This window comes from Pagrus pagrus (genome assembly GCF_965226575.1).
Source record: "Pagrus pagrus genome assembly, chromosome: 21".
Classification (NCBI taxonomy): domain Eukaryota; kingdom Metazoa; phylum Chordata; class Actinopteri; order Spariformes; family Sparidae; genus Pagrus; species Pagrus pagrus.
Genome location: NC_140208.1, coordinates 26,618,426 through 26,641,606, shown reverse-complemented (window position 1 = coordinate 26,641,606; position 23,181 = coordinate 26,618,426). Strand labels below are relative to the sequence as shown.

Below are 23,181 nucleotides of genomic sequence, written 5' to 3'. Positions count from 1 at the left end.
AAAAATTAACAGCAACTCTGCAATCTCAAAACAAGACAAGAGAATTAAATGCGGACTCCTAAATATCAGATCCCTGTCATCGAAAGCTGTACTAGTAAATGACTTAATTTCAGACTGTAATATTGATTTATTCTGTCTTACTGAAACTTGGCTGCATCCTGAAGAATATGTCAGCCTGAATGAATCCACTCCACCCAGTCACATTAATACTCACATTCCTCGAGGCTCCGGCCGAGGAGGTGGTGTTGCAGCTATTTATGACTTAAGTCTGTCAATCATTCCTAAACCTAAATTAAATTATTACTCATTTGAAAGCCTTGTTCTGAGTCTTTCACATCCAACGTGGAAAACTTTACAGCCAGTTCTATTTGTTGTAGTGTATCGAGCACCTGGTCCTTACTCAGAATTTTTATCTGAATTCTGAGTTTTTATCAAGTCTAGTCCTCAAATCAGATAAAGTAATTATTGTAGGTGATTTTAATATTCATGTGGATGTTGTTAATGATAGCCTTAGTACTGCATTTATCTCATTATTAGACTCCATTGGCTTCTCTCAGTGTGTACATAAACCAACTCACTGTTTTGACCACACCCTTGATCTTGTTCTAGCTTATGGTATCGAGATTGAAAATCTAACAGTTTCTCCACAGAATCCTCTTTTATCAGACCATCACTTAATAACATTTGAAGTTCTATTACTGGACTACACACCATTAGGCAAAAACTCCTTCACTAGATGTCTATCTGATAGTGCTGTAGCTAAATTTAAGGAAATTATACCGCTGGCACTAAATTCAATGCCATGTCTTAATATAATAGAGGACTCCTCCGCTAACCTCAGTTCCTCACAAATCGATCATCTTGTTGATAGCACTGCAGGCTCATTGCGAACAACACTGGACTCTATTGCCCCCCTGAAAAGGAAACCTATAAAACACAGGAGGTTAGCACCCTGGTATAACTCGGATACCCGCAAATTGAAGCAAACATCACGGAAATTTGAAAGGAAATGGCGTTCCACCAACTTGGAAGAATCCCGCTTAGCCTGGAAAGATAGCCTTAAAATATATAGGAAGGCCCTCCGCAATGCCAGAGCAAGCTATTACTCGTCATTAATAGAGGAAAATAAAAACAACACCAGGTTTCTTTTCAGCACTGTAGCCAGGCTGACAGAAAGTCACAGCTCTACTGAACCATGTATTCCTACAATGCTCAGTAGTAATGACTTCATGAGCTTCTTTAATGATAAAATTTTAACTATTAGAGACAAAATCCATCATCGCTTGCCCTCAACTGGCACTATTGTATCTTTAAACACAGGAACCTCAGAAACAGTTGTAAATTCTGACTTATATTTAGACTGCTTCTCTCCCATCGACCTCCACCAACTAACTTCGATGGTTTCTTCATCTAGACCAACAACTTGTCTCCTAGACCCCATCCCAACTAGGTTGCTGAAAGAAACTTTACCTTTAATTAGCACATCTCTACTAGAAATGATCAACCTGTCTCTATTAACAGGATACGTACCACAATCCTTTAAACTAGCTGTAATTAGACCGCTTCTTAAAAAGCCTAATCTTGATCCAGAAGCTTTAGCCAACTATAGACCTATATCCAACCTCCCTTTCCTCTCCAAGATCCTTGAGAAAGCAGTCGCCAACCAGCTATGTGACTTTCTTCAAAAAAATTGTTTATATGAGGATTTTCAATCAGGTTTTAGAGCACATCATAGCACAGAGACGGCACTGGTGAAAGTTACAAATGACCTCCTAATCGCTTCTGACAAAGGACTTGTCTCTGTCCTGGTCTTACTAGATCTTAGTGCTGCATTTGATACCATTGATCATCACATTCTACTACAGAGACTGGAACACTTAATTGGCATTAAAGGACCCACACTAAACTGGTTTAAGTCCTATTTATCGGATCGATTTCAGTTTGTACATGTTAATGATGAGTCATCCCTGTATACCAAGGTTAGTCATGGTGTTCCTTAAGGCTCCGTGCTTGGACCCATACTATTCACCTTATATATGCTCCCTCTAGGAAATATAATTCGGAAACACTCCTTAAACTTTCATTGTTATGCAGATGATACACAGTTATACCTATCAATAAAGCCAAATGAAACTAATCAGCTTACTAAACTCCATGCATGTCTCAAGGACATTAAGACCTGGATGACCTGCAATTTTCTGCTGTTAAACTCAGATAAAACCGAAGTTATAGTACTTGGTCCTAAACACCTTAGAGATGCATTATCTAATGATATAGCGAGTTTGGATGGCATTAACTTGGCCTCCAGCACCACCGTCAGGAATCTGGGAGTTATCTTTGATCAAGATATGTCCTTCAACTCCCACATAAAACAAATTTCAAGGTCTGCATTTTTTCATCTACGTAACATTGCAAAAACCAGGCCCATCCTGTCTCAAAAAGACGCAGAAAAGCTAGTCCATGCATTTGTTACTTCCAGGCTGGACTATTGTAATTCTCTATTATCAGGCTGCCCTAACAAGCCTCTAAAGAGTCTCCAGCTGGTCCAGAATGCTGCAGGAACTAAGAAAAGAGATCATATTACTCCTGTATTGGCCTCTCTGCACTGGCTCCCTGTAAAATCAAGAATAGAGTTTAAAATCCTTCTACTAACTTACAAAGCTGTTAATGGTCAGGCACCATCATATCTCCAGGAGCTCATACTACCCTATCACCCAACTAGAGCATTACGCTCCCAGAACGCAGGATTACTTGTAGTTCCTAAAGTCTCCAAAAGTAGAATGGGAGCCAGAGCCTTCAGCTATCAAGCTCCTCTTCTGTGGAACCATCTTCCTGTTTTGGTCCGGGAAGCGGACACCCTCTCTACCTTTAAGAGTAGACTTAAGACCTTCCTCTTCGATAGAGCTTATAGTTAGGGCTGGCCCAGGCCTGTCTTGGACCAGCTCTTAGTTATGCTGCTATAGGCCTAGTCCGGGGGACAATGACACACTGAGCTTCTCTCTCCTCCCCTCTCCTCTCCTCTCCATCTGTATACATTATGCCTGTATATATGCCCCATCTCTGCATGTCACTGACTTACTTCTTCCCCGGAGTCCTTGTGCTTTCTAGTCCTACAGGCTCCCATGGATCCTGGCCGCGCCCGGGTCGTGGATCGTGGATGCGCCCACTGCTATGGCCCTGCCTGATCGTGGATGCGCCCACTGCTATGGCCCTGCCTGATCGTGGATGCGCCTACTGCTATGGCCCTGCCTGATCGTGGATGCGCCTACTGCTATGACCCTGCCGGATCGTGGATGTGCCTACTGCCATGACCCTGCCTGACACCCACCACTACTGTCGCTAATATTAGTCACATCTGTTACATACGTTCCACTACTATTATTGTAATGCATTACTAGATACTATCCTTACCATTAATCACTACTACTGTTATCACTAGTAATCACATTTCCATGTGCATTTCATTATTATTGCTGTAATACATCTTTATGTACTTTCACTCCTGTCAACCATCGCTTATAATTGAATACATTGTGATCTCGTTGATCTGCTCTGTACATGCGACATCTATTGCACGTCTGTCCGTCCTGGGAGAGGGATCCCTCCTCTGTGGCTCTCCCTGAGGTTTCTTCCGCATTTTTTTCCCTGTTAAAAGGGCCTTTTTTGGGGCAAGTTTTTCCTCACTCGAATCGAGGGTCGAAGGACAGAGGGTGTCGTCTCTGTACAGATTGTAAAGCCCTCTGAGGCAAACTGTGATTTGTGAATTTGGGCTATACAAATAAAATTTTATTTGATTTGATTTGGTTTATGACTGTGAAAGCTGCCGTTAGTTTGTTTCTGTGTTATTAGACGGTGTCTGTCTCTGCAGTATTGTCAACACTTGTTTACTTGTTCGACGGAGATGTTAGCCTCTATGCTAGCATTGTAAGCTAACAACAAGCTAACATTGCTATCCCGTTTACACCAAATTAGCCTATTTAATTGCTCGTGGCAGCTAAATGAAGCAGCAAGTAAGATGAATGAATGGATGAGAGAAACCCCAACGCGAAGCGGAGGGGTTTCATTCATCCATATTTATTTTATTTGTCCGGATTTATTTCTCCATAACAACCTCTCGCCCGGTCACTACTCAGCTGTTTTGCTAACCCTCCTCCCAGTCTTGTCCGTTTGTTTTCAACGAAGCCTTTGCTAAATCAATATGATGGATTATCATAAACGTGTTACAATGTGTGTATTTGTGTCTCTTATCTGTCATAACCAAGAGATTACTGTTTACGGGCACGTTTGTGTCGCGGTCTGGTGCTACTCAGACAACAGTGGGACACACACAGCTGGTCCGAGACTCACACAGGTTTATTTTTCAGCCACAATGTGGAAACGATCGTTGTGATGAAAGCTGACGGCAGCATCTGTTAGTCTCTTGGCCCTCATTAACTTTTAGAAGTGGCCAACTTAGCTGTTGTAACTTATTACCTAGCTGTAAGCTAACATAGCTGTAACATGCTAATGACGTTACGCTAGCTTGGCTGTGGAGCTTAGCTGTGGACATTGTAATGACTTACAAGATTTACGTGAGTTTTCAACGTGCATTGTAATAACTTTACCTGTGAATCCGACATCGTTACTCCGCATTCAAAGCTGGGCTGTATTTGGTTTCTGCCGGCCGGCTTGTTGCTCTTGTTGTTTGTTGCGGGAGGGGGTGTGTTGCGGGAGGCTCCGAGGGGAGAGCGATACGAGCTCGGAGGGGAGGGATTAAGGAGCACAGAGGGGAGGGGTGTGTGTGTGGGGGGGATGCTTTTTTCAAACCTTTCTCAGATCGTAGACCAGAGTTTTAATCAAATAATATAATATATTAAATTGAATTGACTTGGCGGCTTTAAATGGGAAAACACAGTTTTAAACAGTTGTGAAACAGATTTAAGCCGCCCATATTGGATAGTCTGTTGGGCTGTCATGGGGGAAAAACAAACCGTGAGCCCGTGAAGAGTCACCTGTTGTCGGCGGTACCGTCAGCTCGACCCGCAGGGAGCGTCGGGGCGATGGTCTCTGATTATTATAAAGTAGGTAGCCTGAAAGTTGCTGGGACACAACTCTTTCTAAGATTTTAGTGAAGAAGGGAAGGTAGGATACTGGTCTATAATTTTTTAGAGATCCTGGGTCAAGATGCGGTTTCTTAAGTAGAGGCTTAACCACAGCACACTTAAAAACTAGCCAGGACAAAACCAGTTCTGAGTGATAAATTAACAATATTTAACATTGTAGGTCCCAGTGCTGACCATAGATCCTTAAACAGTTTTGCCTGAAGGGGGTCCAGGACGCAGGTAGTTCGTTTTGAGGTTGAGACTAGTTTAGACAGTGTCTCAAGAGATGCTTTGAGATACTGACTATAAGTGTTCAGAGCGAGACGAACTGTCAATCAGCAGAAGGATGTTTTCAAATCAAATCAAATCAAATTTTATTTGTATAGCCCAAATTCACAAATCACAGTTTGCCTCAGAGGGCTTTACAATCTGTACAGAGACGACACCCTCTGTCCTTCGACCCTCGATTCGAGTGAGGAAAAACTTGCCCCCAAAAAAACCCTTTTAACACGGAAAGAATGCAGAAGAAACCTCAGGAAGAGCCACAGAGGAGGGATCCCTCTCCCAGGACGGACAGACGTGCAATAGATGTCGCATGTAAAGAGCAGATCAACAAGATCACAATGTATACAATTATAATAGATGGTTGACAGGAATGAAAGTACATAAAGAGGTATTACAGCAATAATAATGAAATGCACATAATGGGAATGTGACTACTAGTAATAACAGTAGTAGTGGTTAACGGTAAGGATAGTATGTAGTAATGCATTACAATAATAGTAGTGAAACATATGTAACAGAGATATGACTAATACTAGCAACAGTAGTGGTGGGTGTCAGGCAGGGCCATGGCAGTAGGCGCATCCACGATCCACGACCCGGGCACGGCCAGGATCCATGAGAGCCTGTAGGACTAGAAAGCACAAGGACTCCGGGGAAGAAGTGAAGTCAGTGACATGCAGAGATGGGGCATGTATACAGGCATAATGTATACAGATGGAGAGGAGAGGAGGAGAGAGAAGCTCAGTGTATCATTTGTCCCCCGGACTGGGCCTATAGCAGCATAACTAAGAGCTGGTCCAAGACAGGCCTGGGCCAGCCCTAACTATAAGCTATATCAAAAAGGAAGGTCTTAAGTCTACTCTTAAAGGTAGAGAGGGTGTCTGCCTCCCGGACCAAAACAGGAAGATGGTTCCACAGAAGAGGAGCCTGGTAACTGAAGGCTCTGGCTCCTATTCTGCTTTTGGAGACTTTAGGAACTACAAGTAATCCTGCGTTCTGGGAGCGTAATGCTCTAATAGGGTAGTGTTGTGCTCACATCACACGAGGCACCATAATGTAGTGCTTCATGCAAGAGCTTTGGGTTAAATTTGGCTATCAATAATAATTTATGATTATCAGGGATAATTATTAATTCTGAATACTAATAAGATCCAATTTACATTAGATCACCTTGGGGGACCACCCTTGAAGAAGGGAAAATATAGCCAATTCACCAAATCAGTCTCAGAAAAGGTACTAAACTGTTTGTAACTCTGATTAATAATTAACTTAATAACTACAACCAATATTACCATAACAGCTAGTAATGGTCGAAGGACTTTGGAGCTCTTTACAGAGTAGAGGTTGGCAACATTCACTCTTGTACAATATTAAATAGACAACATGTGGATTAAAAAGTATTTTATTCAACACAAAGATGAAAACACACTAACTAACATGTACTATATACAGGTGTGTGTGTATGTGTATGTGTGTGTGTGAGTGTGTGTCTGGCAGAACAAAGAAACAATGGTGGTCACTGATCTCGCATGTGGGTGTGATATGCTTCAGGCTCAAGGACTGTGTGTGTGTGTGTGTGTGTGTGACGTGATGCCAGGTTATAGAAGATGGTTAGTTGCATGCAAAGACCCTGAGTCTGTGTGAAGCATCATTCGACTTACGTCGAATTAGCATCTAGGAAAGCAAACTACCAATAACCTGACCTGAGATCACAATAACACTCAAACAGTGGACGCACATAAATTGAACACATATGCATTACATCAACCAGAGTTTAAAGTCCTGTGCTTAGCCGTGCTATGCTATGCTATCTAAGCCCAGTTCAACGTTACCAGTCTTTGAAGAAAAGGTGCTGGTGGTTGCAGGAGAACATTGGGATTCCAATGTTGAATCCTGTTCTTGCTGTGCAAGGACTGATGAGTCGGCAGAGGAGGAAACGGTTCGCTCCTTTCCTTTGCAGGGATAGCAGCTCAGTGCTAACTTGCTTGGTGTTCCTCAGATTGTGAAGTTAGCTGGCAAGCTTTGCGTCGCAGCTGCTGGTGCTAACTGATCAGGAATACTGACAGGACCTTGTGTCGCTGCAGTGAGGAGAAGTTCTTTGGGCCTGCTGCAAATGAAGCTTGCAGCTCTCCGCAGCTGTTAGGCCCAGAAGAAGAGATCTTGAGGGCAGGCAGCCCCGTGGGGGGGGAGATGGAGAAGAGCCCTTGAGGATAAGAAGTTGGAGGAGAACAGAAGCTTGAGGAGAAGAGAGCTTGAGGAGAAGAGAGAGAACAAAGGAAGGCGCTGGAGTTTTGACTCTCTGATCAGAGGGGGGTCTGTCACCCTGACCAATAGTAGCTCAAAGCTGGATTTTGCACCTAGGTATGAAGAATGGGGAATTCTGGGACACTGAGTTCAGTTCAGAGTCCATTTTGAAATCCGCAATGAATGACTTCATCTGTGGGTCCCAACAGTAGTATGAGCTCCTTGAGATATGATGGTGCCTGACCATTAACCCTTAAGAGTCAAGGGTATAATTGGCCGTTTTTGACTACTTTTGATTTTACCTTTATATTTCACCTTAAAAACTGTTTACCTTGCCTTGGTTGGTGTCATTTTTTTCAGCACAACCTCACCTGTGTGGATTTACAGTTATTTTTCAAGTTTGACACACTATACTAACAGAGTGGACCTAAAATCACACAGAAAACATAAAATCCGAGTAGAAAAAAGTTATATTTTTTATTGTGCAAACCACAAATATGTTTAACCAACCATTTTTATAACTTATAATGCAAATATAAATTGTGAAATTCAAAACCTTTGTACAATTTTAACACACAACAGACTAATTTACCACTATTTACATTAAAATGCAGGCAATGCCTCTGGCGTTTTTTGTACAACTATTTACAAAACAATGTCAAAACTCACAAATGGCACACAAATTATTTGTGCCACTCAAAAAAACAGTTCCTGTCCACCACACGACAGAGGGGCACATCACAGGCCTGACACTTCCAGGGTGTGTCACTCCTCCTGTTGTCCACCTGAAGGCAGCGCTTGCATTTCAGTCTGCCTTTGGTGGCTTTTTGGCCAGCATCTGTGGCTGTGGTGATGGGCACAGGAATGTTATCAGCCCTCCTGCTCTGGGGAACACCTGCTTTGTCCATGCCACAAAGCTGAGACACCAGCTCCACCATGAAGTCCTTGTGTGTCATGGGCTGCACCTGCTTGGCATTGCTCATCTCACGGTACAAGATGAAGGCATTTGTTGTTGCAATGTCCAGGAAGTGCAGCAACACGGTCCGGTACCAGCGAGCAGTTTTTCAGTGGGTGGAGTAGTACTGGATGAGCTGGTCTGACAGGTCGACCCCACCCATGCTCTTGTTGTAGGCAATGATTGGTGTGGGACAGGGGATGTCTCTCACAGCCCAGCGTCCATCTCCATCCTTCACTCTTCTCTGCACAGTCTCACCTGAAAATGCAGGATGGATGGTGGAGCACACAGACACCTCCCGTGTATCCATCCACTTCACAAAAACCAGTGGCCCCTCTCTGATCCATCTCACTGATCCTCTTCCGCATTTTTTGGTGAGAGCATTTGCCCTCCCTCTGGGGCATCCTCTTCTGTTCTCCCTGTAGGTGCCACATGCTCCGAACTTAATGCTGGCCAGGTCCATCAACAGTTTGGGGCTGGTGTAGAAATTGTCCATGAAGATATGGTACCCAGTGCCAAGACAGGATGGATGAATGAGGTCCATGACTACATCATAAGACAGCCCATGCTCACTTGCAGTTACAGCCTTCCCTGTGTAAATCCTGAACTTGATGTTGTAGCCACTGCTTGACTCGGCCAATACAAAAAGTTTCATCCCCCATTTAGTTGGCTTATCTTTCATGTATTGTGTCATGCCGGTCTTTGCCTTAGTTGCCACCATCCTTTCATCCACTGACAGCTCCCTCCTCGGGTGGTAATAAGACTGGCAGGCAAGGAGGATGTCATCATACAGAGGCCTGACTCTGAACAGTTTATCATGGCCTGGTGTTCCCTTCTTCCTGTCGTTCTCTGCATCCTCCTCGGGATCACTGAGGTGGATGTTCCAGAATATGGACCTGAACCTGTCTCTGGTCATCACTTTGGCTGGAAGTGGCACAGAAAAAATGTGATTCTGTCTCCAGTAGTCCTGGAGACTCGGCAGCGACACCAATGACATGTAGATCAGGAGACCAAAAAACTCATACAGGTCCTCCTTCTCTATGTCAGTCCACTTGTATTTTTTCCCTGACTCTTTGTTTTTTGCAGCATTTTTGTTGGATTTGCTGCAGATGGTATTGACCGTGTCAGTGGCAAAAAACAAAAGAAAAAGGTATTGTGGACTGTGGGGGGAAAGTGTCTCTACCTGGACTTCTGGTGGTCTGTGAGGCTGGAACCTGCTTACTGCTGGGGCAGTGTCAGCATCCTCCTCTGTCTTCCAGGGCTCAGAGCTGCTGCGTGGCTCTGCTGCATGAGCCAGTGGGATCCGGGACCTGGTGCGCGTGCCGCGCTGTCCCGTCCTCTGGGTGGACGTGCCGCGCCGTCCCGTCCTCTGGGCGGATCTCCGACTCCGTACACACGTCGGCGGCTCCTCTTCCTCTCTCTCCTCCTCCAAAACAAACGAGGGATCCGGCTCAGAGTCAGACTCGGGCTCTGCCGCTTCGTCCAGCTCAAAGAAGAGCCCCGCCGCCCGCTCCACATTCATCAACCGTCTCATTGTTTTGTCACACAAAACAAAAAAACGACTGCACTACACACTAAACAGGACACTACACACTACACTAAACCACTACACACTAACTATGCACTCAAAATACGCTAAATGTCACAAATAACTCCAATCTCAAAACTCACTATCACTATCTCTGTCTCTATCTATCGCCGCCGTAACTCCCACAACTTTCCCTTTTTTCCCCAGCAACTAAATACCGCGCTTTGCCATATTATTTTTTGATTGATCGATGTGGTGCATTTTTCCACCAATAGGAGAGGGGTTGTCATGGTTTTTTTTTTGGTTTTTTTTGCTGCCAGCACTTTCGTTACACTCGCTTACTCGCTTTTCCGGTCTCCAAATGCACCGAACGTGCATCGAAGGTGACGAAAATATTCAGGAAAAAGTATGGTGTAAATAATGTATCATAAATCTGGTTTTATTTGGCCTATCAACACAATTTAAAAACAAATATATAGTTTGTGGTCAGCACTTTCGACACAAGTTGAAACAGACTGGGAGCTGCGTCTTGCTGCTACGTCGTCATTAATCTGTCACGTGATAAAGACGCAGGGGCGCATCCAGGGACTCCAAAAAGTTAACAGCTTTGTAAGTGAGGAGAAGGATTTTAAACTCTATTCTTAATTTTACAGGGAGCCAGTGCAGAGAGGCCAATACAGGGGTAATATGATCTCTTTTCTTAGTTCCTGTCAGTACACGTGCTGCAGCATTCTGGACCAGCTGGAGACTCTTTAGAGGCTTGTTAGGGCAGCCTGATAATAGAGAATTACAATAGTCCAGCATGGAAGTAACAAATGCATGGACTAGCTTTTCTGCGTCTTTTTGAGACAGGATGGGCCTGATTTTTGCAATGTTACGTAGATGAAAAAATGCAGACCTTGAAATTTGTTTTATGTGGGAGTTGAAGGACATATCTTGATCAAAGATAACTCCCAGATTCCTGACGGTGGTGCTGGAGGCCAAGTTAATGCCATCCAAACTCGCTATATCATTAGATAATGCATCTCTAAGGTGTTTAGGACCAAGTACTATAACTTCGGTTTTATCTGAATTTAACAGCAGAAAATTGCAGGTCATCCAGGTCTTAATGTCCTTGAGACATGCATGGAGTTTAGTTAGCTGATTAGTTTCATCTGGCTTTATTGATAAGTATAACTGGGTATCATCTGCGTAACAAAAACGTTTATGGAGTGTTTCTGAATTATATTTCCTAGAGGGAGCATATATAAGGTGAATAGAGTGGGTCCAAGCACGGAGCCTTAAGGAACACCATGACTAACCTTGGTATACAGGGATGACTCATCATTAACATGTACAAACTGAAATCGATCCGATAAATAGGACTTAAACCAGTTTAATGCGGGTCCTTTAATGCCAATTAAGTGTTCAAGTCTCTGTAGTAGAATGTGATGATCAATGGTATCAAATGCAGCACTAAGATCTAGCAAGACCAGGACAGCAGGACAGAGACAAGTCCTTTGTCAGAAGCGATTAGGAGGTCATTTGTAACTTTCACCAGTGCCGTCTCTGTGCTATGATGTGCTCTAAAACCTGATTGAAAAACCTCATATAAACTATTGTTATGAAGAAAGTCACATAGCTGGTTGGCGACTGCTTTCTCAAGGATCTTGGAGAGGAAAGGGAGGTTGGATATAGGTCTATAGTTGGCTAAAGCTTCTGGATCAAGATTAGGCTTTTTAAGAAGCGGTCTAATTACAGCTAGTTTAAATGACTGTGGTACGTATCCTGTTAATAGAGACAGGTTGATCATTTCTAGTAGAGATGAGCTAATTAAAGGTAAAGTTTCTTTCAGCAACCTAGTTGGGATGGGGTCTAGGAGACAAGTTGTTGATCTAGATGAAGAGATCATCGAAGTTAGTTGGTGGAGGTCAATGGGAGAGAAGCAGTCTAAATATAAGTCAGAATTTGCAACTGTTTCTGAGGTTCCTGTGTTTAAAGATACAATAGTGCCAGTTGAGGGCAAGCGATGATGGATTTTGTCTCTAATAGTTAAAATTTTATCATTAAAGAAGCTCATGAAGTCATTACTACTGAGCGTTGTAGGAATACATGGTTCAGTAGAGCTGTGACTTTCTGTCAGCCTGGCTACAGTGCTGAAAAGAAACCTGGTGTTGTTTTTATTTTCCTCTATTAATGACGAGTAATAGCTTGCTCTGGCATTGCGGAGGGCCTTCCTATATATTTTAAAGCTATCTTTCCAGGCTAAGCGAGATTCTTCCAAATTGGTGGAACGCCATTTCCTTTCAAATTTCCGTGATGTTTGCTTCAATTTGCGGGTATCCGAGTTATACCAAGGTGCAACCTCCTGTGTTTTATGGGTTGGGTATGTGTTTTACAATCAGCTTTGCAGAGGAAGCCAGAGATTCTAAGAGACAATTTTGATTCGAATCAATCAGTTTTATTGCAAAAGAAATCTAAGTTCGGGTTCACACCTAAAGGTCCGTGAAAGGTCCGTTTTTTGATCCGAACCAACGCGAGGATGATACATCGTTTCAATTTTGAGTCGGTCCGGTTTGCGTTCACAAAGGCCAAACTCAAACGGTCCAAAATCTGTAAACAAAACTCACGTGGCCGCAACGCCCTTCTGTTGTTGGTCAAACTGTTTAGGTGGGTAGTCAGCAAATCTGTACATCAGATCAGCAGCCTACTGTACATCATGGAGCTCTGCTTATTTTTACATTAGTGCTGATCTGGAGCGCTTACATGCAAACTTTAATGGACTGCGCGTATGAACGGCTCATTGAGCAGCAGGCATTAATAATGTCTTGATCCATGCATTTCACCGAAGACGCTATGCGATACGACGATCGTACAGAAGTAGACGACAGGCAATATGAGGGCCTACCATGACGTCTTTTCTACACAAGCGGGACCAGTGAGGGAAGCAGACAATCACAAACGTGTAAAAATCACATAGTTGGCTCATCATAAAAGCAGCTCTTGTTTATAGAATTCATGCATCTCCCTGAATGAATGAACGAATGAATTAATGAATGCCCCTATACTGTAGACCCCCCCCCCCCAGGCGGACCATGGTGCGGTTGTTTGGTCCGCACAAGAGTTTGCGGCCAGCGTTCACACCGACCCAAACGGACCGCACCATGGGGCAAACGCTCCACAGTTCAGTTTAACTGGACTAAACAAGGCTGGCGTGAACGCACCCTAAGAAATCATTTGCATTAAAGGGTGCACAGCTCACAGACTGTGGTATTTGAGTAAATTTAGCCATAGTGTCAAAGAGAAATCTGGGGTTGTTTTTATTTATTGTCTAGCAGCATTAAGAGCCTGCTTATAATAAAGTACACTATCACGTCATGCAAGATAAAAAACTTTCAATTTAGATTTTCGCCATGCACATTCCATTTTCCTGCAGGGCTACTTGAGATCTCGGGTTTCATGGGTAAACCAGGGAGTAGATTTCTTTGGTCGTCTTGTCTTTCTAGAGACAGGTGCCACAGAATCAATGAGAGAAGCAAGTACTAAGTTTACTTCATTACTGAATTTTTCCACAGGTTCTGTCACTGTCGCAAAAGGACCCAAGACCCCAGGCAAATTTTCACTGGGTGTCACTATGATTGCCGGGCTGATATGACGAGAAGTAAAGTCATTAGTGTCACCAGTACAAGGACAGGCTAATGATGCTTTAAATGTAATAAGAAAGTGGTCAGACACGGCAGGAGAGACAGAAGTGATATTCAGGGCTGACACATCTAATCCATGGAAAAGGATCAAGTCCAGAGTGTTACCACTGGAATAAGTAGGTTCTTGAACAAGCTGAATGAAGTCAGGAATAGAGTGCCAGAAAAGCTTTACTTAAAGGGTCAGAAGGCTTATTTAAGTGGATATTGAAATCCCCAATAATTAGTATTTTGTTACAAGTAACAAGATCTGAAATAACTTCGCCAAATTCTTCTAAGAATTGGGAGTAAGGCCCTGGACGTCTGTAGATTACCACCAGGTGAAAGCCATTACTACTTGATGAAGATGGTTTTAAATCCAGAGCCTCAAATGAAGTCAATTTAATATCCTAGTTGGAAGTTAAACTGAAAATTGATTTGAAGATTAGAGTAACACCTTCCCCCTGTTTAGAGGCCCAAGCAACATGGGCGTAGTTATAGTCAGGAGGGGAGGCTTCATTTAATGGCAGAAAAGTATTAGGTTTCAGCCATGTGTCACATAAGCCAATCATGTCCAGCTTATGCTCAGTAATCAAATCATTAATCAGTAAGGCTTTGGTGGACAGTGATCTAATATTAATAAAGCCAAATTTGAGTGTTTTTAAGCTCATTGGAGCTGCAGTTTCCAGTGACAGGCCGTTCAGTGGAGCTTATAGTAGATAATTTATGAATTGGAATAAGGTACCTTTTAGTAATAGTATGTTTTGGCTGCCTATGCAGGTAGGGATGATGGGATGCAGTAGTGATTAGCTTTGGTATTTTAATTTGTAAGACTGTAAGATGCTTGCTGAGACATTTCCCCACTGTCAGAGGTGGAGATCAAAATGTGATTATTGTGAATTACAAATTTAGAAGATGATTCAGTGAGAGAATGGCAATGGAAGGTGATAGTCTCAATGTTGTTAACTAAGCTATCAGTCCGGTATTCTGCACTATATCCCTGACTAGCCATATTAACTAGGCTAGTAGACTCCACACCAGCACTAACTGTATCACTAGCAGGCTCTCTCTAGTCACCTGCAACCTGCCGAGTGCTACATCCCTTCATTATTTATTATAGGTCTTGTGTGACCAATTCTGCTCGGTAAAAATTATACATAAAGCAACCTACTCTATTAGTGTTGGTGATCATACACAGTTGTGTGAATTGAATATTTTTGGTAGCATGGCCTTTTAACTTCTTCTGAGTGATATGATATGATTAATACCAGCTGATGACTTTTCTAGGCCCATTTAAATAGGGCCTGTTTGATACACACATTAGACCCATTAGGAAAGTCTGAGGAGCTAATCATTGATCTGAAAGAGCGCATTATTGATTTGAACGTCAGGAAAGTCACTTGGAGCCATTTAAAAGCAGGTACAGGTCCCAAGAGCAACTGTACTGCAATTGTTTTTTATGTTTAAAGTGCATGGCACAGTTGTGTTACTGACACGATCTGGAAGAAAATGCAAACTATCGCTTGCTGCTGATTGAAAAAACTTGGTCAGGTCACGGCCCTTCCGGTGGACCCCACGGGACCTCATTTCAGAAAAACTGTGACTGTTGGATGTGTAGTCTTTATAATAATGTATTTTCAGTCTTATATTTCACTAGTTTTATCACAAACCTTATTGACTTGAAAAATTATCTTTTTAAATTGACAAACATCCTATGTGTAGTTCAATGCACAACTCTAGCGGGATTGAAAAATTATTTGTTTCTCTCCATGAACTACCATACAAAGTCTTTCGAAAATAAGGTCCCAAGGGACAAACCGGTAGAGGCATGACTGAGGCTGTCGTGCAAGAAAGAAGCCCTTGCTCCGGATGCCGAAGCTCGATGGAAGTTTGCTGCTGATCACATGGATCAAAGAAAAAAACTTCTGTAGGAAAACTCCAAAAGAAACAAATTTTAGTTGTTTGGCCACAATGACCAGCAATATGTGTGGAGGTGAAGGTGAGGCCTTTAACCCCAAGAACACCTACTGTAAAGCATGGACCAGTATTATTATGTGGGGATGTTTTGCTGCCAGCCAATCTGGTGCTCTAAAGAAAGTAAGTGAAATAAGGAAGAAGGAAGATTATCTCCAAATTCTTCAGAAATACCTAAAATCATCAGCCAGAGAGTTTGGGTCTTGGGTGCAGTTGGGTGTTCCAACAGGACAGTAACCCCAAACACACATCAAAAGTAATAAAGGAATGGCTAAATCAAGCGAAAATTGAGGTATTGGAATGGCCTGACTGACATTGAACCCCACCGAGAACATGACTGTGCTGAAGAGACAAGTCTGCATTCCCCTGATTCTGTCAAGATGAGTGGTTAAAAATTCAGCCAGAGGACTAACAGATAAATTGCTATCAATAGCACCTAATTGGTGTGAAAAAGGCTAAGGGACATTTAACCAAATATTCAAATTACTGTATGTATATTTTTGACCCAGCAGATTTGGTCACATTATCAGAAGATTTATATTGAATTCATTATTGAACCAAACTTCATGAACGTTTTTTGTGACAAAGAAGTAAGTGTTTCAGCAGTACATATCGTATCATGACTGGACTGGGGGTTTGCTATGACCTCTGTGGGAACTGCTTGGCCTTGACCGTGTTGGGTACTTGTGGGGGTGCTTGGAGATAGGGGGCCGACCCTTCTGTGGCTTCGCTTGAATCTCCTCTAACCTGGGTTGTGTCGGGCTGGCATAGGTTGTTGGGTTTTGTGCGGAGATCTGTACCGGCTCAGATGCATGCTGTTGTGTGTGTGTATGTGGGAGGGGCAGTGTAATGGGGGCTGGGATATCCTGAAATTTATGTGCATTTTTCAGGGATTCAGCTTTTCCCTTGGCTTATCGGGCCTGTGTTGTTGTTTGTAGTGGAGAGGGTGGTGTTGCGCTCTGGCTTGGTGCTGCATGGAGGTGTTCTGACAGGCAGTCTCAGACTTTTTGACCCTGCTATACTGTATGTATTTTAATAATTAAGGCGATTTTCATTAATGAAAGTGTTTTATCACTGTATTTTTATTAATGATTACATTTTATTCATGTGTTTTACTCAAGATAGCGCTTCCTCGGTTCCTACGTTTCTTATTGCTAAAGTGCTATGCAAATTAAGTTGGATTGATTGATATTTACAGAAAGTCAGGAAAGAGGGTTAACAACAAAAGACAGGGCTATCAAAGAATGGTAAATTAATCTTTAAGAAACTGAGAAACTAGGGGAATAAACTAGCATGAACAACCCATGTGCTATGCCCTCCAGTTGAAGCTCAATACTGGCAGATAAGAAGAAGAAGCTGGTGACATAACCCTAACACAGAAGATAGAAAGACAAACTAATAAATAAACATAAATTAAAAAGACAGCCACAACTTACAGATGACACTTGTCCCTGGTCTTGTGTACTTTTCTGTGCTACCTCCAGAGAGCAGAGTGGGTCTAGTAATATATTTGTCCCAGTGTGTACTGCAGCTCCTGAAGGGACAGAGGGCTTGCACTTTTGCAGACAAACTCCTCCCTAGAACAGATTACTGACCTCCTTAGACTTTCCCATGTCCCATTGTAGTTTATGGCTGAGAAACAAATTATTAAAATGGGCCAGGAAAAGTCATCAGCTGTTTGTAATCATAATCACTCAGAAGAAGTTAAGGGCCATGCTTACAAAGCAAATTTGATTGACACAACTTTCTATAATCAACAAAATTGACCGTTCAAGTTGTTGGATATATATTTTTGACCCAGCATTTAGGTGGGTGATGAGTAATGTCGTAGGCCACCCTCTCTGTTCAAAGATGGCTGTTCCAGTTTGACATGGTTTCAAAACCATCTGTCTTCTCTGGCTAAGATGTTCACATTATCGTCCTCAAAGGAATGATTTTTCTCCTTCAGATGTAAGTGAACAGCAGAGTCTTGACTGAGGAGTTGGCCCCTCCTGAGGTTGTTTTGTCTCCCCAATGACGACAACCTCTCCATAAATGAACAGAGGAGGTGGCCTACAACATTACTTATCATCCACCTACAATGCAGTACTGAGTTCCCTCCCCAGACAGCTTAACAACCATTCACACCTGGGCTCACTTAGCCCTAGCAACCCTCATGAAGGCAAGTTAAGTCAACGACCCACAATCGGCCCTAATGACTCTGAAACTCAGAGCTCACACGTGTCCTTAAAGTATATATATATATATATATATATATATATATATATATATATATATATATATATATGTATACTAAGGAGTAACCCATGTAAAACAATACGTAGCGCCATATGAGCACTTTTCTCTCTGTCAGCGTTTAGTGCAGTGTGACCCTAACGTGATCCTGTAAACAAGCATGTAAACAACTCGGCTGGAGTGGGTGTGTTAGCCTTCATTTGCATAAGCTACTGAAAGTGCTTCCAAAGTCGGTCAGGTGAATAAAAATCAGAGGAGAAGTTATGATGCAATTTTAAACTTATGGTTGTAAATGAAGCTGAGAGAACGAATAACGTGAGGGCAGGAAAAAGATATGATGTGACTGAGTGCAACGTACGACGCTGGCGGTCCCAGAAAGATGAGCTAAAAAACGCTCACAGCAAAAAAAACACTCACACATATATATACATACATATATACATATACATACATACATATATACATATATGTGTGTGTGTATATATATATATATATATATATATATATATATATATATATACATGTATATATATATATATATATATACATGTATATATATGTGTGTGTGTGTGTGTGTGTGTGTGTGTGTGTGTGTATGTGTGTATATGTATGTATATATGTATGTATATATATATATATATATATATATATATATATACACACATACATATATACACATATATATATATGTATATATATGTGTGTGTGTGTGTGTGTGTGTATATGTATATATATATGTGTGTATATGTATTATGGCATGCCATTCAGGAAATTATTAAACTTTGAATATATTGAATGAAACTTTGAATATATTGAATGAATTCTTGAATATATTGAATTAACGTTGAATATATTGAATAAACGTTGAATTTATTGAATTAACGTTGAATATATTGAATAAACGTTGAATATATGGAATAAAATTTGGATATATTGAATGAATTCTTGAATATATTGAATGAACCTTGAATATATGGAATGAACGTTGAAAATATTGAATGAATTCTTGAATATATTGAATGAACTTTGAATATATTGATTGAATTCTTGAATATATTGAATGAATTCTTGGATATATTGAATAAACGTTGAATATATTGATTGAATTCTTGAATATATTGAATGAACTTTGAATATATGGAATGAACTTTGAACATACTGAATGAAAGGTTCATTCCATATTGGCAGCTGACGTCACAGCGCAGTGCATATTGGGATACCCGCCGCCTTTTTGATAGCCTGTGAATGAACCCATTTATTCATTATTTCCCTGTTACATAGAACACATTATTATTGTTATCAAGCAAACTTAAAGAACATGGACTTTACCGTGAGAAACTCCTGCCAGAGACAAAGAAGCGATGCCTGGAAAAAAAAATCAAAAAAAAATCGCTTTAGTCTTATTTATGGACCAATATGAGATCGCCTCACCTCCGCTCACTTTCCCAGACTTGTACAGTTACTTTGTCTGTGGTGTGAGTGCCTACACCGCCTAGCAGTTTCGCTCTTATAAGTTGTTGGAAGCCCACGTTCAATTTACCAATGGAGGGGTTTACGACAGAGAGATTTATAAACATCGTCAGCGATTAAAGGTAGGTAAACATCCTCAACTCATTACCTTTCCTTTAGCATGCTTAGCTAGCTAGTTTTTAATGAGAATACATTACTTATTCATTCTGTGCTCTGTCTTTTCATTTACTGTTTACTGTTACTGTTTTACATGTACTGTTGTTATTTCTGTACTTAGGTTTTGAACTTGCAGCGCCTCAGCGAGCCGCCTTAAAAGCCCTAGACGATCGTGAGCAGCACTGTGAAGGTGGAGTGAGCCCACTGCACCTGTACGGCCGGAGCTGCGGACACCTGCACTCATGTTGATGCTCTGTTCCAGTTCAACACCAGTTCAAAATACAACTTCAATAATCACCATGTAATAATAATAATAATAATAATAATAATAATAATAATAATAATATTAATACATAGGTTTTATATAGCGCTTTTCTGGGTACCCAAAGACGCTTTACAAAAACACAAAACAAAAGGATACAAACAGACAATACATACATACACATATAGGGACTCAAACAAAGGTTGTCAGGCTTGGCAGAAAAAGAGGACTCAGATGCAGATAGGTAGCAGTAATGACAGGTTTTATTTTCTGATTAGCAACTCTTCAGACAGAATGACAAAATAACAGACTATGAAAATCTAAGTGTCCAGGGGACAAGACACAGAACAACAGACAACACAAAATAACAACACAAAGGACAACTACACTGATCTCAAAATCTATTTCTATGAAAATTTAACAAACAGAAAATCACTCAACGAGGAAAGCTCACAGGCTATAAAATTAAACTACTCTGAGTTACAAACTTCATGAAAGAAAAGCGCTCCAAACGGAGGGAGAAACAAACGCTACGAAATTAACTGACTGAAACAAAAGACTGACCAAAAATATTATTAACAAAAAATCACTCTTCTTCAGAGGAATACTAAACAAAAAACAAAGCTTGGCAATACTTAACTTGGCAATGAACAAGGCAGTGATCAAGGCAGGACAAGACAGGACACTCCTCACCGCGGTGTGACAAAGGTAGATAAACAGCAATACAGAAAATAAATGAGTAGACAGGAAAAATAAGAAAGAAAGATGGGTGGAAGATGATTTTGTCAGGTCTTGTAAGTGATGTTGAAGAGATGGGTTTTGAGATGACTTTTGAAAGACGGCAGTGAATCAGAGTTTCGGATGGCCAGGGGGAGGGAGTTCCAGAGGTAATTAATACCTCTCTGGCAATGTCAATCAAAAACTGAACATGATCTTTGCAAAGGCAAAATTTGTTGCAGAGCTGTTGTATTGGATCACATTAGATTGCACAAGTGGTCACAATGTTATGGCTGATTGATGTATTTACTTATGTTAACTTATTATTTTGCACTATTTGTTATGCAATATTTGTAAATAGTTTGTAAATTGAAGGTTATTACACAATGTTTCACTTTTTGACTGCATTGTTTACTTATGTTAACTTATTTTGCACAATTTGTTCTGCACTATTTCTTGTTAAACATGCACCCAAACAACTGCACAATTACAATGACATTTCTAATAAAACAAAGTTTTTAGATAATCAGAATTGCATTTATTGCAAGGGAATTACACCACTTATAGACACTTATACAGCTAAGAAACATTTGTTTTGTATTAGGTGCAACAAAAAACAACGATTTCATAAAATAAAGTACACAAAATATACAAGATATACAGATGTATGCGTTGCATACAGGTAAGTGCCTCTGCGTTGTCTCCATCTTCCTCATCTTCTGTCCATATGTGTGTCTGCCTGGTGTTTCTTCTTTTAAGTCACTCTTGTCTGCATGAGTACCAGTCTGGATGTGTAACATCAGAGTGACCCAGGCGCAGGGATGGAGCCCAGTCAGGGTGTGACTCATCCATTTCTTATGCTGGTTTACCTGTACTGAAACAACATATCAACACTCAAAATATTCGCCAGCAACAGAAAAGTGAATGTCTGTCGATCTATTCATCTATTCATCTACCAGCTGGTTAACAAGCCAGCTAGAGACAGCCGGCTATCCGGCTAACTGGCTGTCTCGGTAGCTATGATTATGGAGTAAAATCAGATTTTGCGCTAACACATGACCAATAGTAAACAATCAAAACACTCACCCGCGTGAAAATTTCTGGAGCATACGTTCATATATCTCGGGATGCTGGCAAACTTGCTGTCAGGGCGCCTTAAGCCAACCGTCTCCTCTTCGTAATGTCGGACTCAAGGCTTCCTTGAAGCTGCTTCCATGAAGGAAAACCATAAAACGATAGTCCGTTGTCGAGTTTTCGTTCCTAATGGTCGTGTGAACGGGCATTGCAGCTGACTACCCAACAGGTCCTTCCCATGACTAAAACTCTCTAGTGTGTGGTTATCGATAGCTCTCTCTCTCTCGCTCTCGCTACGGCTTCCTGAGCAACCAAGATGGCGTCCGACACCGCAGCGCGAACGTGGTGGAGTCAAGTTACCAAGCTCTGTTCATTCAATATATTCAAAGTTTCATTCAATATATTCAAAGTTCATTCCATATATTCAAGAATTCATTCAATATATTCAAGGTTCATTCAATATATTCAAAGTTCATTCAATATATTCAAGAATTCATTCAATATATTCAAAGTTCATTCCATATATTCAAGAATTAATTCCATATATTCAAGGATTCATTCAATATATTCAAAGTTTCATTCAATATATTCAAAGATTAATTTCCTAAACGGCATGCCATAATGTATATATGTGTGTGTGTGTATATATATATATATACATATAATATATATATATATATATATATATATATATATATATATATATATATATATATATATACACATATAATTAAGATTAAAGTTACACTTTAATCACACATCGGATCTTGAACAAATTATTCAAGTTAAAAATCTTTACGGATGTACCTTGTTAATGGAAACCAAAATGATCTACCCATTGAGGGCTGGATTCAAAATCACGTTCAAAATCTAAATCACAGATCGGATCCCTACCGTGCACACAGAATGGGATGGATTTAGTGTGATAAGACTGGACTGGGAACTGGTGGGTTCCTCTATTTGAAAAATAAGTGGTGTCAACCAGGGCATATTACGGAGCGGGAGAGAGTGAGTAACAAGAACATTGAACTGCTGGCGGTGAGTTGCAGACGTCACTACCTACACCGTGAATTTTCCAACATCATAGTCTATATTCCACCATCAGCCAATGCTAAACATGCCACTGACACTAAGCAGATCGCCTGATGCACTGACCATTATTGACAGGGACTTAACTTGTTATCTGCCCCACACTAAAATACAGAATAAACTATCTTTTCTATGCTGATGTAAAGGATAGTTACTCATCTGCTGCCCTATCCCCTGGGCTGCTCGGACCATAGTTTGGTGCTGCTGTCATCCGATTATATCCTGCTGGTACACAGAAAGCCCGTCGTCACAAAATTGGTGCACATGCCTCAGAGTAGGCATGTGAGAAACTGAGTGACTGCTTTGAATGCTGGTCCATTTTTCATGATGATGACAATATTGGTGTCCTTGTGGATAATACGCTGGACTGGGAAAGGACAGTAGTACCAAAAATTGGTGAAAAAAAAAAAAAAGTACCCAGTCCGGGTTATTTTTCCTCAGGAAGCTCAGGT

At 41.2% G+C, this 23,181-nt stretch overlaps 2 protein-coding genes across 6 annotated transcripts in view; one reads left to right on the top strand and one right to left on the bottom strand.

Annotated features, from left to right (window-relative positions):
- The window catches only part of ccdc57 (coiled-coil domain containing 57), a 123,740-nt gene that overhangs the window by 98,062 nt on the left and 2,497 nt on the right, over window positions 1-23,181 (top strand). The window lies entirely within an intron of this gene.
- slc16a3b (solute carrier family 16 member 3b) overlaps window positions 1-23,181 on the bottom strand; it is a 138,506-nt gene that overhangs the window by 114,815 nt on the left and 510 nt on the right. The gene's annotated exons all lie outside the window — the stretch shown is intronic.